Here is a 20,738-nt window from a genome sequence, read left to right as displayed (position 1 = left end):
ATTTGTTAAAAACCTTCATATGTCCCCACTTCACCTTCACCATAACACAACCTGCTTGGACAACAAACAAAATTAAAAAATAGCTCATGAGTAAGCACAGAAACTGAAATTGAAAATACATATTACTTGAGAAACTTTAATTCTAATAATAATATCTACCATTGACATTTATTTAAGCTGATTACATTCTTTACTTCTTCATGAAAATCTCACAAACGTGCACTCTCTTGAAATTTCTAGTCTGAGAACCAATGGCCTATATGACATGTGTGATGACTATTGCTAAGTATGTGTGTCTCACTCTGTTTTTTCTTTGATCCATTTTGCTTACTGTGCTTATTCCCACTTTGGAGCTTGCTTCATACACTCAAGATATGTGACACAGACATTTTCTCAGCAATGGCATCTCGAAAAGCATGGTCTGGATACTTCCGTGTTGATGGTATCCTGAATGTGAAGGAGCAGTACTGTGGCAAACATGAAAAAAGGAAAGAGCGAGGAGGCCCCTCGGTTTACTTCTGAACAATAGGCAAGCTTGCAGAACAGTAATGTTTCTTAGAAAGGAAAAAAAGGACAACTCTGTAACATATCCACAGATAATGGGCTGTATCTTCAACTCTCATAAATCAGCACTGCTTCATTAAAGACCATGTTAAACATCTGGTGCTGAATTTTGGACTGTTCTTTTAAAAAAGAGGCCCATTACTTGGCATTAGATTTTCAGTGAAACTGAGCTGGCAACCATACCTTTTCTTTCTTTAATTGCTGTAAGAGAGAAAAAGGAAGAATGACATATTTATTGACAGGTTGGCAAGTCTGGTCGCAGGAATGACATGAGGGCAAAGGTTAGAGACAGTTAAGAGACAGTGAATTGGTCTGGGTAATTGGTGTTGTGACCAAATTCTTTCAACAATCAAATTACGGTGTCATGTGATTGAATACAACAAAAGTGCTCTTGTGAAGCTATTCATCTAAAGACCATGAATTTATTTTTTGTTTCTTTCTTGTGGTCAACAACAACAGAATATTTAATACGTTCATGTGTATTTTATACGTAGAGCTCTGTTCTGAATAAATTTGCTACTTAGTGATTATCAGATTAATTGCATGAAAGAAAAATACTTGGTAAGTTCATCTGTTTGATTGTTTATTTTATTTATATTTGACCCATCTCCAAAATCTTGAATTGTATTTCCTCCTCAAAATAATTAGAAATAAATCTAGCACTTCCAAACCAAAGTACACAAAGTGGTACAGTCTTCCTTCCTTCCTTCCTTCCTTCCTTCCTTCCTTCCTTCCTTCCTTCCTTCCTTCCTTCCTTCCTTCCTTCCTTTTTCACATGTTGGATAGAAGCTAAAAATATTCATAACTGTAATTGCTTAATATCCTCTGGATATACTGTGCTATTTCCCAAATGCACCTATTGATTGTAGAAGTTTCCAATGGCTGAAATCCAAAGTAAATCACAACTAGAATAGGCCTATTGAATCTGTAGGAATCTGATGAATCAATTCCTCTGCAAGTTCCATTGACTCAATCAACCTTCTCCAGTTGCAACTTACTAATGGATTTCAGCCAAAGTATGTATTTTTGTCTTATTCCAAAATTAGCATTGGGGATTGTCTCTGGATCAGGACTCTAGCAGAAGGGAGAATGTGGAAGTGTGGAATTTTGATGTTCATATGATAAGTCACAGCATATTGAATCATCCTCTGTATGTTCTTACAGAAACTCCTGTTTAACCAAATTCCATGGCAATTGTATTGCATTGTAGCTAGAAGTAGGGTTCACTTACTGAATTTCCATTGTATCTTGGATCCTACATCCTTTGGTCCAATTTACAATCTAATAAATGATTACCACATAATAGTTATATACTTGTACAATAAAAGAAGTGAAAGTAGGTATAATCTAAAACATGCCTGCACTCAAAACTGGCTAATTGAGTCATGCAACTTGGCGGGAAATAGATAAGATTAATGGAGATTTATTAACTTTCAGCAATTCACATCTAAACATTACATCGTTTGAATGACTGCACAACAGGATTTCAGTCAGTACGTGTTACCATCCTGCCTCCCTCACAGCACCCAAACAATTCAAAGGGGGCATTCTCCTCTGGGAAGAAAATACTCACAAATTATGTTTCATTATTTGAGGGAGGAAGCAGTTAACAATATTACCTAGCTCTTATTAACAACCTGAAGGACAATAAGCAATAATGTTTGATATTGTAAGGTGTTCTATGCCAGATAATTCCATTCTATCCTAAGCTCTGTTCGGGTATTACCAATGGAAGTGTTAGGGCTATAATAATGCTGACATACAGTATGTGGTGAACCTCTCTCCCCACCCAACTTGCTTCATCTAATCCCAACCAAGACCATTGTATATTCTCTTGCAAGCTCATTCAGTGGGACATTTCTGTGATTAAAAGCCCTGCCTTATTAAAGTTCAGTCACAGAAATGCTGTATGTATGTTCAGTTCAGCACAGCTACAAGTGACTCTATAGCCGTTTGTAACAGACATACAGCTGTACTATTCAGGCATAATGTCTAGATAGACATTATGCTTTATCCCTCTTACAGGTTATCTCTGTGTCTGATATCCATGGCTTCTTTGTTTGAGTGCCTCCATTCACAAATATATATTTAGTCACAGAGTACCTTTTCTTGAGAAAACAACAGGATATCCAACCTGAAAATAAATCAAGGGAGGTGGGTGGGTGAAGAGAGAATGATTCCTGACTGAACACATTTTGATTGGATCAGCAGCACAGTAAAATGGGGTTATTAGCATCTAAAGCAAGTCTAGGGTGTCTCTGGCTTTCCCAGAATGTATTGCTGTCCAATACTCATCAGTCTTAGCCAGCCTGCCCAGTAGAAAATCTTTACGGTGCCATGGTTTACTAGTATTTAGAAACTCACAAATTCACAAGCCCTAACCTAAAGGAATCAAAGTTTGAACACCAAGTAAGAAAAAAAACATCAAGCAGTCTCCATATGTCCATTTCCGATTATCTCTCAAATTCATGCTCAGCTTCTACACTGTCTTGACAGCCTGTGACATTGAGGAATGATCAGGAATAACTCAATACTATTGGCTGTAATTGTGCATTTGGCATACTGTAAAGTTACACGTACGTGTAAAGTTCGCAGGGAGTTATGTCCAGTCTCTTGTGGACCTGTTTGTGCAGTTCACTGTTCAATTAGTTGTTCAATTGCAGATCAGAAGCATGTGTTGGATGTGCTTTCCATCTTGGCATAAGTTTTGCCCTCACTTGTGCAACTCTGAGTTACTCAGGTGTAACTACACAACAGGATTTCAGTCACTAGGAACATGCCATTTGGATATTTCGGACTCCAGTTCCCAGAATTTTCAAGGAAAAAAATTCATGGAGTTCCGTGCCACAGACCCACAGCAATGGACATCTATAGACACATACATTTCATTCATCCACTTGCAGGCCTTGACTCGGAGACTGTATGGCTTAGGTCTGGCCTGCTTCCTATAATACATGTATAACAAAGAAAGCTGATATGATGCCTCTTGGATGTTGTAGTTCTTCAGGAGGCAGCCTCTGTAAAGTCTGCAAGGCTGTAACTCTCAGAAAGCACCATGTTTCATATTCCTGTGTTAACACTAACACATTATTCCCTTGCTCTGATAATATTCATGTGCTGTAGTGGTAGAGAGAGGGGAACACACCTGCTCAATCTCTTTGTTATCTTTTCCCACTTTTAAGCTATATCATCGTCCTTCTCTCAGAAAAGACACACACATCTCAGTCGCTGATCCTCCAAAAATGTATTTTGATCTGGTTCCCTCTTTATGACCAGGTACAATACTTCCTTTATTTACACCTTATCATGTTCAAAAAGCTTCTGAATTCCTCCTCCACATTTCCCCAAAGATTGGGTCCAAGACATTTTGCTGACTGAAAGACTGCTGACACCCCAAAGTGTACGATATCCAAGAGCTGCCAACTTATTCTGATATCTGAGAGAGCAAATTTCAGAGGCACTTTTCCAACTCGTTGGCGTTAAAAGAAAAAAAAATGCCCAATCAAGATTAGTAACAAATTAAGCAACTACTTTTCTGCTGTTGCAAGACACCCAAAATCAGCTAGTATTTCTAGTTCCTTCTACTGTACTTGCTGTTAGAATGGATTTTAAAGAAACAGAGAAATATATAAAGTGTCAGTTTGCAAGTGATCAGAGAGAAGGCTTTCTCTATGGCTGCTCCCAGGTGGTAGAATGCCATCTCTCCGAAGGCTGGGTTGGCCTCCTCCTTCTTGCACATGTGTTGATAGGTGTGGATAATCTTGTTTAGAAAGGCTTTTAACTAATTGGTTTTGATCTTGTCTTCTGGATGCTAGTCTTAGTTTATATCTGTTTTTAATACATTTTAAGGGGCTTTTGACAGTTTTAATAGATTTTTCCAATACTGTTATGTGTTTAATAGGGTTTTTTTTTTTTTTTTAGTTTTTTATAACCTATTGTGGTTTAGTTTTTTTTTTTTAATGGAAGTTTGTGATAGCTCATGGTTTGTGGCTAACCACAAATCACCTGGAAAATGAAGCGGTTCATGGTTTGTGCTGGTTTGGGCCATCTCTGCCCCCCCACCCACTGCCATCACTGATCTACTTGCCACCTCCACCACCACCACTGTTTCCACCATTGCTGCCACCACTGCCATCACCTTGGCTTACCTGGGATGCTGAGAAGGGCAATGGTATCAGTGAAGAAACTGACTGCAGGAGCCGGGTTGCAGCCTCTATACATGTGCCCACCAACCAGCTGATTGCCAGGGAAGCCTGGCACTCATCCTGATCAGTGGGGGAGTGCACATGCTCAGAGGCAGTGGCCCAGCTTCTTTGCCAGGGCCACTGCCTTTCAAGATGCACCGAGGGATCAGAACACCGTGGGTGGCGGCTGCGGCAGCAGGAAGGGGGCAGTGGGAAGGGGGCAGGTAGGTTATTCTGGTTTGCAAATGAAACACCAAGGGTGAGAAAGTTCAGTGTTTTGTTTTGTTTCAGCAAGACAGGATCCCTGGAAGAAAAGTGGCATGGAAATAAATAAATAAATAAATAAATAAATAAATAAATAAATAAATAAATAAATAAATAAATAAATAAATAAATAAATAAATAAATAAATAAATAAATAAATAATCATAAAGTCTACAGAAGTACAGTGGTGCCTTGACCTCCAACCGTCCCCACTTACGACCAATTCGAACAGCTCCAGCTGCAAAATTTTGCTTCTACTTGCAACCAGAGCTTCCACTTACGAGCAGAAAAAGGCAGGGAAAAAAGGTGGGAAATTCAAATTGCTAACTGTAGGTGGCGAAAGAGGCTGCTTCTTTGTAGCTCTTTCGCCCTGGCAGTTAGAGCGGGTGTGATCCGAGGAGGCTGCCTGTTAAGATATGGTGCTGCTTTATGCTTTTTAAAAACTGTTATTATTTTTGCAGCATGGTTTTCGGCTGAGGGGTTATGTTTCTGTGCTGTGATGGGTCTTGGTTTTTTGTTTTGTTTTTGCCCCCCATTTCCAATGAGTCTTGGGGGGTTTGGTTGCTTTTGGGGTTTTCCCCCCATTTTCGATGTGTCTTGCATGCTTCTGTTGCTTTTTGCTTTGTTCTCTTTGCATTTCTGATCTGCTCCCTTTGATTTCTGTGCATTTCTGACCTGGTCCCTTTGTTCTTTCTGCATTTCCAATCTGCTCTGTTTGTTTTCTGTGCTTTTGCAATGGGTCCTGCATGCTTCCCTTCCTTTTTCCCTTGCTTTCTGTGCATTTCCACCTTGTCCATTTGTTCTCTGTGCATTTCCAATCTGCTCCGTTTGTTTTCTGTCCTTTTGCAATGGGTCCTGCAGGCTTCCCTTGCTTTTCTCCTCCTCCCCCACCTCGACCGGAACGGAGTAATCGTGTTTCCAATGAGTCTTGAAGTGATTGTTTTGGCTGGAATGGATTAATTGCATTTCAGTGCATTCCTATGGGAAATGGTGCTTTGACTTACGACCATTTTGAGTTACGACCATCATTCCAGAATGGATTATGGTCATAAGTCGAGGCACCACTGTACTCTGCAATTCTTTCTTACCTTTTCCATCAAGAAAGAAATGTAGAAACCTGTATGCTGAGTCACACCTTCAGGCCATCTGAAATTGATTGGCTCCCTGTGGGTAATCACAGAATAAAGGAAAGGCTAATTGCCTTAGAGAAAGGACAAAGGAGTCAACAGCGAATGTCTGAGCCAACGGAGCCTACTGGCAATGCTCTGATGGCTCTTTTTATTGACTTAGCATGATTACATAGTATGTTATGAGAGAAACAGATAGGATACTAGTTACCTAATTGTAACTAGGATTGGCTAAAATAACCCTTTGATCTTATGCTCTACCTCTAAGCGAAAGAGCAGAAGAAGGGGTTACTCCGCCTGCTGGCAGCTGCTGCATCCTGCCAGGAGTGTATGCACATCACTGAAACAGGAGTTTCCCTCAGCTCCCCAGGATTTCAAGCAGAAGGTTGTTCCTGTTGGAGGTTTTACAACCTCATGTGTTGTCTGGAGAAGGTTTGGCTGGGAGGAACCTTTCTGGGCTGGGATGACTGTCAATCTATCCAGCACTAGGCTATCCTTCCTTCCTACCTCTGAATTCAAAGAGATCCTCACCTCTGTGGTGAGTTCCTTTCCCTCCCTAAAGTCTGTAGAAATCTGTTGTTGTAAACAGTCATGTTTGACAGTTTGCTGTTGACCTAAGTGATTAAACTTTTTAATCTTTCTCTTACAAATGTCTAAGAGTGAGTTATTAACCCTGAAGTGCCAGTTAATGAAGAAACGGGTGGACTATTCTGCAGAAATTGAAGCTATTCTGCTCTGTGAACCCCTGTAATTTTGTTGCACAACTAGAAGAATTTAACCAAAATTTAAAAAATCTGTAACAGTTCTCACTATACCTCAGGCAATTTAAGATTGGTACTTAACTTCTCAGCCACATACCCTCAAAAAACTGTTAACTGCAACTCCCAGGATGCACCTCATTGGCTACAATGCTACAAACAACTAGCAGAAAATGTCTGGCCCTTCACAGCTGACTGTTAAGTATCCAAGGCATTTACAAACCAATAAATCTGAGGGAAAAGAAGGAGAATGTCAAATATGGCTCCGTGCCTGATTCAGCAATTCTGAAGGTGGTGTATTTATGCCTTACTACTTTCGATCCAGTCCACATCATCTGCAGTACCTAATATCTGCCTTCTTGATCCAGGATCTCATGAGCAACTGAGTCATCTCGACCTCCAGTTGTAAGCTCTGCTATTTCCCTTCTTTATACTCAAGCAATTACTTTCCCTGTGAGACACCAGGTCTTTGTTGTCCATTAATTAAAGTAAGCCAGGGCACATACCCACTCTTTATGGCTGTTCCTCTTTTCAGTATTGCTTCCTTTTGCATTAGTACCAGTCCAGAAACACATAGAAAAGAGAAAATCTAGTAACAATGGTCCCTGCTGGCAGCACAGTTCTGGACTAGACGGACTTTCTGTACGTCATTACAGAAGGTTGAAATTTTCTTCTTGTTGCAAAAGAGAACAATTGGCCCATTGAGATCCTTATTTGGTTTTTGTTTGGCCAGATCTGCAGACCTTTACAGAGATCTTACTTTTCCCCTTTGGGATCTATTAGTATATTACAGGCCTCTGGACCCGAGCAGTATGTGCACAAACATCAGTATAATGGCAATAGGCCATTATACCCATTCTGTACTCAGACATATACAGCAGTCTCACTGTCAGTTCATATATTGTGGTCAACTAAATTGGAAATAGGCCCTTAATTCTTGGCTGCTTTTTCAAGCAAAACTGGGAAACAGGAACATCTACAGCTAATTGTCAGGAGGATAAAGTCAATATTTTTCATCTAGCGTCTGCCAAATTAAATTATTATTAAAATGATGATTATTTTAGTCCAGTTTGTTAATCAAATGAAATTCTCATTGACTGCAGTGGAACCTATAATCCTATGGCTGCAAAATCTATGTGGTTTTTGGATCTGAGCCAGAACAACAGCATAAAGCAGGGCTATCAATATTGTATTTGGGAATTATTTCAACTGAATAGATTTATCTGTCAAGGACTCAGTGTATATGGCTTATTAGCGGCCAAAAATAGCAGAAGTCAGATGATGCAGAAGAACTATTTATAGAAAATTAAGTTAAATTAGTTACTCATAAGAGTCTAGCAGACAAAATTCTTTCCATTTCCTTGAACTTGAGGCAACATGGCTGTCTGGTCTTTCTTTTCAAAAACAAAATGACAAATGCCAACCAGCTTAAAGCATGCTATGGAACTAGATTAAACAAAACATCCCATCCTCCTGTCTACATTACAAGATATTACACTCAGAGGTTGTTGCATTTCTCTGCCACTTTTCTCTTGGCAGTGGGACTCAAGGTAGTTCATAATTCATTGAAAAAGACAAGAATTAAAAACAATAAGCAAACATCAATTAAAACATTAATAAGCAGAGAATTATTAAAATCATCATAAAAACAAATTCAGATATAAAAGCATTTTCAAAAATATATGTATTGCCAGTGAACTAGGACAACCAGCTATGTTAAAATTATATGCCTCATGTGCAGAGATGGACACAAACCAGGAAAACAATAGTTCATGATGGTTTATGGTTCGTGACTACAGTGGTGCCTCGCTTTACGATTGCACCGCATTACGATGAAACTGCTTAATGACAATCTTTTTGCGATCACAAAACAATGGTCTGAATGGGGGAGTTTCACTTTGTGATTATCAGTTCCCTGCTTCGGGAACCGATTCTTCGCAAAACAACGTTTTCCAAACAGCTGATTGACGGTTTCAAAATGGCCACCGGGTGATTAAAATGGCTCCCCGCTGTGTTTAGGGATGGATTCCTTGCTAAACAGGCAGCAAAAATGGCCGCTGTATGGAGGATCTTCGCTGGACAGTGAGTTCTTACCCCATTGGAATGCATTGAACAGGTTTCAATGTGTTTCAATGGGGTTTTTATTTTTGCTTTACAATGTTTTCGCTTAACGGCGATTTTCTTGGAACGGATTATCATCGTTAAGCGAGCATTTATGAACCACAGACCATGATCTTTCACAAACTTTCAAATTAAATGTGGGACTTCCACAAGAGGTAGAATGACCCCCACATAAGTTATAGTTGTCAAATTCATAGTGAGTCTTCAGCTGACTCTCCTCACAAACTGCTCCAAGTTTGACAAAGATTGGATTTGGGATGTCTGAATTATTGCTTCCTAAATCAGGTTCCCCCAGGAGAGTGCTCTTTAGCCAGCTGGCCAGTCTTCACCAAAATTGGAAGGGGGTAGTGAGAAGAGTCAGCTGAAGATCTGCTGTTAGTTGCCATCTCTAACTCACACAGGGGCCACTCTACTGCTCCTGGAGGTCCTACATTGTGTGAACCATGAAGTGTATGAATCACCAATGCCGATAATAGTTCAGCATTTCTTTTCATTTTGGGCAGTGCATTTCCTCAAAGTGCCCCCAAACAAACCATAAAACGGCCTGGTGTGTGGGGTGTTTTGCTTCATGGTTCATTTCATGCGCGTCTCTAGTCATTCGTTGATGGGGAAAGCAGGTCACACATATCATCCTCTTCATTATGGTTGATTCTTATGTTTCCTATAGAAAATCTAAAAGCCTGACTTTATAACACTTTCAATTCCAAGCCATGTTGTAACACCTGTAATAGCTATGAGCTTCCAGTGGGGGAAAACAAATTATATAAAGTATTATTCAAGAATCTTGCCACAGGTTTACAAGGTCACCGACCTATGTGCTACAGTTCCAAGCTCTAATAAATCCATGGAAGGCTCACTTGTTCAAATTCAGAATTTCCAGAGTCCTGGAACCCATTGGAAAATAAGGTTAATCAATTTGTGGCATCCACTAATCTTCAGTCTTTTAGTCTTTAAATGGCAATCCTTTCATATTCCTGTAAAATCCATGACATATTCTGCTGGCCCTGAAAAAGACTTCAAAGCGGCATTTGTGAATGAGTAATTTCAAATAAAAAGAAAAGTTGGATCTTTTCTTCTTTAAAGAGAAAAACAGAAAAGACAAAAGAACTATTAATGTTTGGTACAAAAGGACATCTAACTTTTACAACTATAGTTTGGCTTCCTAAATCGCAAATCAGAAGTAATTGGGGTCTCAGCCAAATCTAATTAATTCTACCAAAGAGAAAACAAAAAAGGTTGGAAATTATGTTAAAACAGTTCAGTGATCTATTCTTTTATTAGAACTATCTGGAATCAATCTTTCTTTGAAATTCCAGTGAGAACTGAAAGGCTGAAAGAACTGAAGAACTATAATGGATTTCCTATGAAACCCAATGATCCCATGACTCACCTGTTAAATGATTCGATCTGAGGCCTGTAAGTTCTTTGTTAGTGAGAGAATTTTCATCCAGAACACAAGGGCTGCAGTGCAGCAAAGAGAATACTGGAATAAATGAATGGTGTACTTGTTACTGATTAATGAGTAAGACAAACCCATTGGTCCCACAGGCACTAGTTACATACTTATTATATTTTAAAAAATGCCAAAGTGTTAAAAAAGATAGACAGGGAGGTTCAAGTTTCTGGAGCACTCATTGACACATGGCGTGCTTAATTATTGCTCATCTCCCTTTTGACCTATTTGCATTTGGGCTGAACCAATCAGTAGCTCCATTTTGATTATCTGCTATAGACTGTGGATTCCAACTAGAGCTCAAATTGCCTGATTTACACGTATTTTAAAAACGTGCTTCCTCAAGTGATGGGAAATGTCTGTTTGTCACAGGGCATTATGTTTCTCACAGATGCATTTTGCACTTGCCATGCTTTGTTTTCACATCGGTCACTGGAAGGCAAACAGGGCTTAATGTGCAAGTTTGATCCTTAAAGCACAACATTCTTAGGAAATCCTGTTATGGAAGGAATGTGGTTTAAACATGAATAAACATTTTAATTGATGTATAACTGTGTCTAGTTTGATCTATTGTCATATAGTCATGCCATTATCTCCATGAAACTCTAATAAAGCTGTTCAGAAAAACTTCTCATCACGAGTTAGTAGACCATATCCAGCTGCCTCATACCTGACATCTACACAGACCTCCCACTATGCCTTGACATTCCATTCTCTCAAGAAGAAGATGGAAAAAGTGAATTCTGTTGCTTCCACACACTGAGCTGAACATCAACATAGTGTGAAATGAGGCTACTTGCATATATTACCATCAAAACAACCTCCATTATTCAGACTAACTCAAAAATACGGTAGGTTACCAGCTAGTGTGACATCATCATCATTATCATGGAACTACAGGGCTGGAAGAGACCCTATGGATGATATAATTCTGTCCCTGTCAAGGAGGCAGAGTTGGGAATCAAACGTCCAGACTCTGGCTCTGCAGCCAGATACTTAAACCAATGAGCTATCCAGCAGCTTATTTGTTATGCAATGTATTCATGGAAGCAATAAAAATTAGTTTTTCCATTTTCTTCACATCCAATTGTCTAAAGATACTACTACCTACCTTTATAGACAGAATTTGTTGGTTTAGCTCTAGTTTCAGTTATTGATTACATAGAATAGACTGGAAAACTGCCAGAATACATTTCCTACTCCCAGATCTTCTCCAATGTATTAGGCATTGCCCTATTTGCCAAAGCTTTTTGCTGCCCATATGATCTATCAATGCCCTATTTTGCTGAAGGAATTCCTGGCATATTTTTTGTAACTTGAGTCTTAAGTTGAGTTGTAAATTTATTAGTCAAACGTGTTTCCTGCTTGGAGACAATTTTAAATTGATTTTTGTTGTCCAGAATATCACACCCTTCCCAGTGCTGTTGGGGCATTCAGAAGTCCCAGCCAGACTATGGATTTGGGTAAACTACAAGAGAGGTGCATAGCATTCCATGTTACCCTGCATGTGAGTGGAGGGGAAGAGGGGTTGATATTGTGAAGACAGATTTCTGTTTCAATGAAGACCCTTCACGGGACCCAGAATGCTAGTGCATCCCCTTTTATTGCATGTTGAGACTATCCAAAATAAGAATACCCAGAGGAGGCAACATAATAAGAATAGAATGAGGTGACAGATAACAGTGAGAAAAAGCATTACCTGAACAGGCTTTGAAACTGTTTTGTTACTGTTCTGAAAAGAGCCCAGATACAAATTTTACAGTAATTCTAGTCATCACATAGTTTTGGTGGATGTGAACTGTTTCTGTGTTGTCCTCCTGTGGAACCTGCAACAGCATAACCTCCCAGGATGGCAACCTTGAGTATGAGTGTCCCACCTCGACAACCCAGCACTGGCACTCCCAACCTGTAGCTTTCCAATAGATTGGGGAGTTGGCAATGGGGCACCTCAAAGGAGGTGGGCATGGCAATGACAAGGATGCTACATAAGGAGGGGTTAACACTGAAGGAGGATGAGAACTGATGGGTGGATACTGACAATTTGGAAGTGTACCAGATGGAGGAGATTGTGACCAGCAAGGATTCCACCAAGGAGGACTATGAAGTGCTCCACAGTTGTGATCCCTGGATAGGAGACTAGGTGGGCCTCCTTGTTCCACCAGAGGAGGCCTGGGTGCACGATGACACTGTGAGGCCCACTAAATGGAGAACCAGCCAGGCATCACCAGCGGGAGGGGGGTCAGGTTGATAATAATGACACGTTGAAATGACCCATAACTAAGTAGGAGTAAGACAATAAGAGTGGGATATGTTGGCACTGCGGGTTAAACCACAGAACCCTCTGTGCTGCAAGGTCAGAAAACCAGCAGTCATAAGATCGAATCCACACAACGGATTGAGCTCCCGTCGCTTGTCCCAGCTCCTGCCAACCTAGCAGTTCAAAAGCATGTAAATGCAAGTAGATAAATAGGTACCACCACAGTGGGAAGGTAACGGCGTTTTGTGTCTAATCATATTGGCCACATAACCACGGAAACTGTCTACGGCTTGGAGATGGGGATGAGCACCGTGCCCTAGAGTCGGACACGACTGGACAAAATGTCAAAGGGAACCTTTACCTTTACTTAAGACAATAAGCCTTATCTTTTCAGGATTTAGCTTCAGGCTGGGGGCCATCACCCAACTCAAAACCAACTCTATCAGGATAACCTCACTTGACTCAGCCATTAAAATGAAATAGAACCAAAGATCATCATTATGTGGGTGCTACCTTATTCAAAACAACCTGATGATTGCACCCAGTTAAAGAGAATACATGCCTTCCATTTCTATGTTAAAGGTGAGGAGACTCTTTAAAACCAAATAGCAAGATAAATTCAGCACTACGGTAATCAAACAAATGAGAATTTAAACCCAGTGTTTCAAGTGCTCAAAGTCCAGAGTCTGGATAGTTGAATCTTTCCTTTTCGTCCATATTGAACTGCTTAAAAATCTCAGGTGCTTTCCATCACAAATGGAAACCTTGTGAATTTTGGTAAATTACTATAGAAAATAAATTGAATTAAATTTGTTGCCTGTCCCTGTTGAAAGAAATATTCTTGGGACTTTGCAGAACTTGTTGTACCTGATACTTTTTTTAAAAAAAAGATGCAATATAAATATTCTTGTTATAATATCTGTTTTCACTATATGGATTTCCCTCCTTTTTAAAAACGTGTCACTTAGATTGCCTTGCCTCCTATAGACAACATGAAACAAACCTGACCTTATATTTATGAGTTAAACAAGAAGTAACTAGGCCATAGTATATTCAATTACCAGAAAACAAAATCAATTTTTTTCTTAATAGTACTGAAATATGCATTGCACCATTTTAATTAAAGCAGTCTATTACAGACGCCATTCAGCTCTTTCTTTCCTATTCCCCTAAGGCAGTAGGCATGAACTGTGATAAAACATAATGAAAATAATTTATAAAGGAAACAATATAATAAATCAATCTTATGCCTAATGAACCTACTTTACAAGAGTAGATATTTATTCTTTTTTAAAATTAGAATAATGTTCAGTGCTTTCTTCTCAAATAATTGGAAGACTGCCCTACAGCACGTAAAATATCAATGAGCTCTATTTTTAATATTTTGTTTCAGTTCTGTTCTCAAAGAACACCATGGTAGAACAGCAAGAATCTCTTATGTAAAGGTTACGGTTGTTTTTATCCAGACATTGTTCCTGCAGCAGGTGTCAGACTTCAGTGGCTTCCTGTTCTAACAATTGTGTTAGCCAAACATTCAAAAGAAAAAAAAAGATGGTAAAGATAGCTGGCTGGATAGCTCTTTGGAGCCAGAGGTTGGGAGATAGGCAGGGTATAAATCAAATAAATAAATAAAAATAAAATAAGTTCAAATCTCAACTCCTGGGAGAAGAACCAACCTGTGTGGCCTTGGGCAAGCTGCACAGTCCCAAAGCACCCCCAGAAGAAGGGAACGAAAAATTGCTTCTGAATACTCTATAAAACTCTTTCTGAGTATTCTAAAAAACCCAGGAAAGGGTCAATGTAAGTCAGAATCAACTTGACAGCAGATAATAATTATTAAAGACAGAAACAAAAGGATTTAGCATCAAGCAATGGAGGCCTTCCCTCCTGTCAATATTTATGTTCAGGCCTTCCCTCCTGTCAATATTTAACTCTTTCTCTCTCTCTTCTTTTCCCCTTTCCTTATTGTTCTATTATTGTATGTGTTTTAATTGATTGTAAAATTCGTATGTTTTATGACAAATACTTTTATTGGAAGCCGCCCAGAGTGGTCGACCAGACCAGATGGGCGGGATACAAATCAAATCAAATCAAATCAAATCAAATCAAATCAAATCAAATCAAATCAATCAATCAATCAATCAATCAATCAATCAATCAATCAATCAATCAATCAATCAATAAAAAGTCATGCCAAAGTAAAGGCAAAAGGGGAAGGCTGGTACTGACAGAAGTAGTTCAAGTAAATAAAGTTAGTCATGCTTTTAAAAAGTGCAATCAAGGCCCACGGGACATACATCTGATTCCGTTCTAAGTACGGACATGTGAGTACTGTCCCATCTGATTTGTATCTGAATATTTGCTTTACAGATCTCAAGTAATCTGCCCTACCCTGTTGTGTGGATGACCAGGAATGATTAGTACTTGGGTTAATCCTTTGAGACTGACACAGCAACTCCAATAGGTCTAGAATACAGCAGCCAGATTAGTGAGAGGAATAAATAAATAAACTTGGCCTCCTTACATTGGTTACCTGCCTGCTTCCATATCAGCTTCAAGGTGATGGTTCCGAGCTATAAAGCCCTGAATGGTTTGGGATCTCAGTAAATGGCAGAATGCCTACTTCCATCAAGAACTGCCTATCCCACTCACTCTTCACAGGCAGGTAAACTCAAGGTGCTGACCCTGAGGGAGGCCTGGAAAGAATGAACAAGGAACTGGACCATTTCCGCAAACATGACCTGCTTGTGGAATGACTTACCTTCAGAAATTTGTCTGGCTCCATCCTTGATGCTTTTAAAGACATTTCTTAAAACATTTTTATTCCAACCAGCTTACCAGGTTCAGTCAATTTACGATCCTGTGAGAGTATCAGCTGTTTTACTTATTGCTGCCTGTTTGGTATATTTTAAAAATGTTTTTAATGTTTAATCGTTTATATTCTTGTTATTTAATTTAACTTAATTTAACTTAATTTAATTAATTTATATGTTTCTGGACAGGGGCAGCTATGAAAAGGGGAAACAGCAGGCTGTGGTTTAGGATTGTTTGTGCGTGTGTGTGTGTGTGTGTGTGTAGTGTGATTAATTTTAGGAATGTGGCAAGCCCCTCTGATTTAGAATTGATGCAAAGATTGAAACACTCTACTGATGATCCAGAAACATGCAAATATACTGTACCTGCTGTATAACATTTGGACACTCTTCTCCAAAAATGAAGCATGCCCATAATTCTAACATGACTAATTTTAGTTTTAAACCATCATCACATTGCAAATTTCATTTTGACTCATCCAAAGAAGCCAAATCTTGTACCTCATCGAATCTGGATTGGGCAAAGCTTAGAAAAAAATTACAGTTTAGAATACTAGAATCCCCGTAAGGATTTAATTGTAGAATAATGGTTACGGCAGCAAGGTTGATAATTGGAAAAATGATAACCAAATTAATTTAGAGGATGGTATAAAGAATTATGGGATGTGGCAATTAATGATAAAAATTACATGTGTTATGAAAATAAGAAGAGGTCTATCGAAAAATAATGATTTTAAGAAAACATGAACTGTATTCCTGGAATATGTATTTCAGAGAGGGAAGGGGTATACACTGAGGGAAGTAGTAGGAATCCTTCAGTCTCGAGAGACTATGGTAATGCAGTCTGAATAGAGGTTTTGGAACAATGTTTAATGTGACTTAGAAGGCCAATTCGAAAATGACAATCCTTTCCACACTGAAGACAAATACAATCTGTCCCCTGTCCAGCTCCCTGATTTGGCTGGTTTCGGGACTTCCTCTTTCCCTCAGCCTGCTGAACAAATGTCTCTTCTAAATGGGAGAGGCCATGATGCACTGTGTGCCTTCAAGCTGAACGCTCAGATGTCAAGTTTTCCCATCTGTTGAGGTCCATTCCTAAGGCCTTTAGATCCTGCTTGCAGATATCCTTGTATCGCAGCTGTGGTTTCCCTCTGGGGCACTTTCCCTGCATTAATTCTGCATACAGGAGATCTTTTGGAATCCAGCCATCAGCCATTCTCATGACATGCCTGAGCCAATGTAGATGTCACTGTTTCAGTAACGTATACATGCTAAAAAATTTCAGCTCATTCTAGGACTACTCTATTTGGAACTTTGTCCTGCCAGGTGATAATGGGTCAGGGACAACACATATGGAAGTGTTCAGTTTCCTCTCCTGCCATGCACAAAGAGTCCAGAATTCAGTGCAGTACAGGAGTGTACTCAGGACACAGGCTCTATAGACCTGGATCTTGGTATATGCTATCAGCTTCTTATTAAGCCATACTCTCTTTGTGAGTCTAGAGAATATGGTAGCTTATTTGCCAATGTGTTTATTCAGCTCAGCATCTAGAGAGACTGTGTCAGAGATTGTTGAGCCAAGGTACACAAAGCTGAGGGAAGAAACAATGAATTTTAGGAGAGAAATGGACTGAACGAATTTTTAAAATATTATTAATACTGGCCCTGAGGGTGAAGGTGGCACTGGTGTATTATGTAATTGTATTTTATTGTGGTATTAGGTTTATGTTGTCTATGTTTGGTGTTCATTTAATAATTTTTTTTAAAAAAATAGAATTCTAGAATTCCCTGTCATTGTATCATTGACTATGGTGGTTGGGGGATTCTGGAGGTTGCAATGCCAAAACCAAACCAAACAACCCCTTTTCAAGCTCTGGATTGTTATATGGTTGGACAAGAAACTCTTGGTAAGCTTCTTCCAGAAGTACCACCATTTCACTCTCTTTTTCCTTCTGGCCCCAATAGTCACTGCCAGATAGGAGGAAAAAAAGAGTAGATGAGCAAGCATTCAACTTTAGTAGCTGTTCCTTATCTTGACTTTCCTTGTTTGCTTGGATACATTGTGCAAACAACAGCAAGTAGGATATAAACAGCAAGGTAAGGAAGCTTAAGGGTTAGTAGTAGGCCCCATCTGAGACATGGGCCTTGGCAGGTGCCCAGCAATACTGGGCCTGCTGTCAGAAATACTCTTGTCTTGTTTTTAGATACTCAGAGGAGTCTCTGTTAGTTTTGACAACTGCTACAAGCTACATTCTAGACCTTTCTCAAAGGTCCTGTTCATTTAATCATGGAGAATTCCTTTTCAGGAAAGTGCTGCTGGAGCACTAGTATGTGAGTGAACAAAAGGACATGATGCTAGAGACGTCTGGAATGGATTTCCCCATAGATGTCTATAGCAATGTTAATTTAGGGGCTGCAACAGCAATCTGGAGGCTTCCTTAAACGCTGAGTTTTTCCTTTTGTGTTGACTGTGCCAACATTCGGTATTACTTGTATCCTGTGCTGGAATGAAGTGAATCATGTTTTGCATACAATTTAATTTGTAGCACATTGTTGGTGTGGAAGAAATTTAGAAAAAATGTTGAAAGTTATAGTTTTAAAAAAGAGGAAAGCATTTTCTTCCAAGCGTGATTACCACGAACATGATGTAGCTTGCTGTTTCATTTCTTGAGGATGATAGCATGCTATTATTTTTATTATTGTAGTGGACTAGTTTTGATCTGCTACTTTTATAGATCTTAAAAAAGGATTGCCAGAAAAAGGAAATTCCAAGGAGCTTTCGACAATGATACTGTCAGTCCTATAAAAGAACAGTTAAGACCTTTTCATGCACAATGCAGTTACCCTTCCAAATTCACCAGTTTGTAATTTTATAGCAATTAACCTGCTGGGATTTGAAACTTGATAGACAGGTTACCAGCCTGGAGGGGTTTTTTGCTAACAGTTTTATATCATCTGTCACACTTAAAAAAACAACAACAAAGTAACACAAAGCGATTCTTGTGATTATGAAACATTTTGTTTCAAGCCACACAAATAGAATTTTACTAGACTTCTGTGGCCATCCATAGTGCTGAGGCTGCGTGTATTTTCTGATGAATCAGGTTCTTTGTCTCTAATTAGGCCTGCAATACACAGATTCAGATTTAAGAGTTGTCTGTATGCCTGCAGGCTACTACATGTTATAGAAAATCTACAGAAACAATGAAAACAGGCACCGTTTCTCTCCCAGTGCACCTTAAGTAAGCTTAAAATCTGTTGTGACTTTAAAAGCAATGGTTCCCCTTGCTTCTATTCCTGCAACATCACTACCCCACCTCTAATCACCACCATCTCATGTAGGATGGGTATAGGCAAAACCAGACAGGATTTTTGTACTTTCCATGGTCCAGTGTTCTATTGGAGATTTACGCTACCGTTAAATGTAACTAAGTGAAATGTGGGGGCAAATTGCTGGCAATTAGCAAGTTAACCACTGCATTCATGGTCACACCCAGGTTCTGCAGCTGACATGTGACCAGGAATGAGAGCAGCAGATGACCAGGTATGTGGTGGCAGTTCACCACTTGGATTTCCACAGTTCACCACTGGGGTATACACAGTTCTGCTTGTGCTTAAATTCCTAATAGGATCCTAGTCCTAGTTGTATAACCAAGTGGATCTTAGCAGGTGTAGCTTTTTATGCTTATCTGTGGCATGCCATTCCTACTGAACATAGAGTTCTACACATAACATATTTCCCTGAAAATAAGGCAGGGTCTTATATTAATTTTTGTTCCAAAAATGCATTAGGGCTTATTTTCAGATTGTTTTTTTTCATTTGCAACAATCTACATTTATTCAAATACAGTCATGTCATCTTCTTCTGGTTGCTGCACAATGCTGCACAGTGTTGGAAGGCGGGTTTTCATTTAACTGGGGCTTATTTTGGGGGTAGGGCTTATATTATGAGCATACTGAAAAATCACACTAGGGCTTATTTTCAGGTTAGGTCATATTTTCGGGGAAACGGGGTACATATGAAAAGTGCAGGGAGCTGCCTTCTTTGCCTGTGGAAACCTAGCTGTCTTTTGCCATGAGTGCTTTCTGGAGGTTAGTGAGATGCTCTTGCCTTCATTCTGTTTTCAAATATACTGAATACTCTTATGCACACTGAATGGCACCTGTCACACATTTGATATGAAATCAATAAAGTATTGAACAATGTATTTTGTAACTGAAACACTTAAATAAGTATAAGATTGGATACTGGAAAGTTACATAGGCATGTCTGTATAAAATATGTAGACACCAGTTGCCTCGGTGATCCTTCTGTGTTTGTTTTTCCTTATTTCATTTCTTTGTTTCTGTTGGTGGAAGAATTGGTTACCTGGCAGTCTGAAAACATGAGTGATTTACTTAAAATATTTATATCAAGTCTTTCCTTGAAAAACCTCCAGGCAGCTCCATGCAATAATTTCAAAACAAATAAAAAGTGAAATTTAAAATCACTGAAAGGAGAAAAACACGAAAAGAAAAAAAGGCAGGCCGAGCAGTAGCAGCAGCGGCAGCAGCGGTGGTGGTAACATCAATATTAAAAATAAAATCAATGAAATAATTCAGTGCAGAACTTTAAAATACTGATAGTGCAGAAACCATTTGTAAAAAAATGGAGATACAGTCCCATCTTTGGGGAGATCAAATTCCTGCATTACCATATTTTTCAGTATATAAGATGATACTTTTCTCTAAAATCTTTAGATTGAAAATTGAGGGTCATCTTATACATGGAAGTAAGGAGAGGGGGGCTCAAAGTGCTTTGATTTCTGCTTTTCCCCTCCACATTTTGCAAAGAACATGGAGGGGGAAGGAACTTTCCTTAACAAGAAAGTGGAGGGGGGAAGCAGGAATAATCAAAGCACTTTGATGATGCCTCCTTTCCCCTTCCACTTTCTTTCGAGGAAAGTGCTTTCCCCGTCACGTTCTTTGAAAGAAAGTGGAGGAGTAAAGCACTGTCCTCGAAAAAAAAAAAGTGCAAGAAAATGGAGGGGGAAAGCAGGAATCATCAAAGCACTTAGAAAAGTGGGGTGGCGTCTTATATATGGGGATGCTTTCTACACGGAAAAATATGGTAACTTTTAGGCAAGCTCAGTCTCTTTGAAGTCCCCAGCTGCCTTCACTGGAGATGGATGGAATAAAAAATGTGGAGCCATCAGAA

The sequence above is a fragment of the Pogona vitticeps genome, chromosome 3 (assembly GCF_051106095.1).
Source record: "Pogona vitticeps strain Pit_001003342236 chromosome 3, PviZW2.1, whole genome shotgun sequence".
Taxonomy (NCBI): domain Eukaryota; kingdom Metazoa; phylum Chordata; class Lepidosauria; order Squamata; family Agamidae; genus Pogona; species Pogona vitticeps.
Note: the sequence above shows the minus strand (reverse complement) of the source record.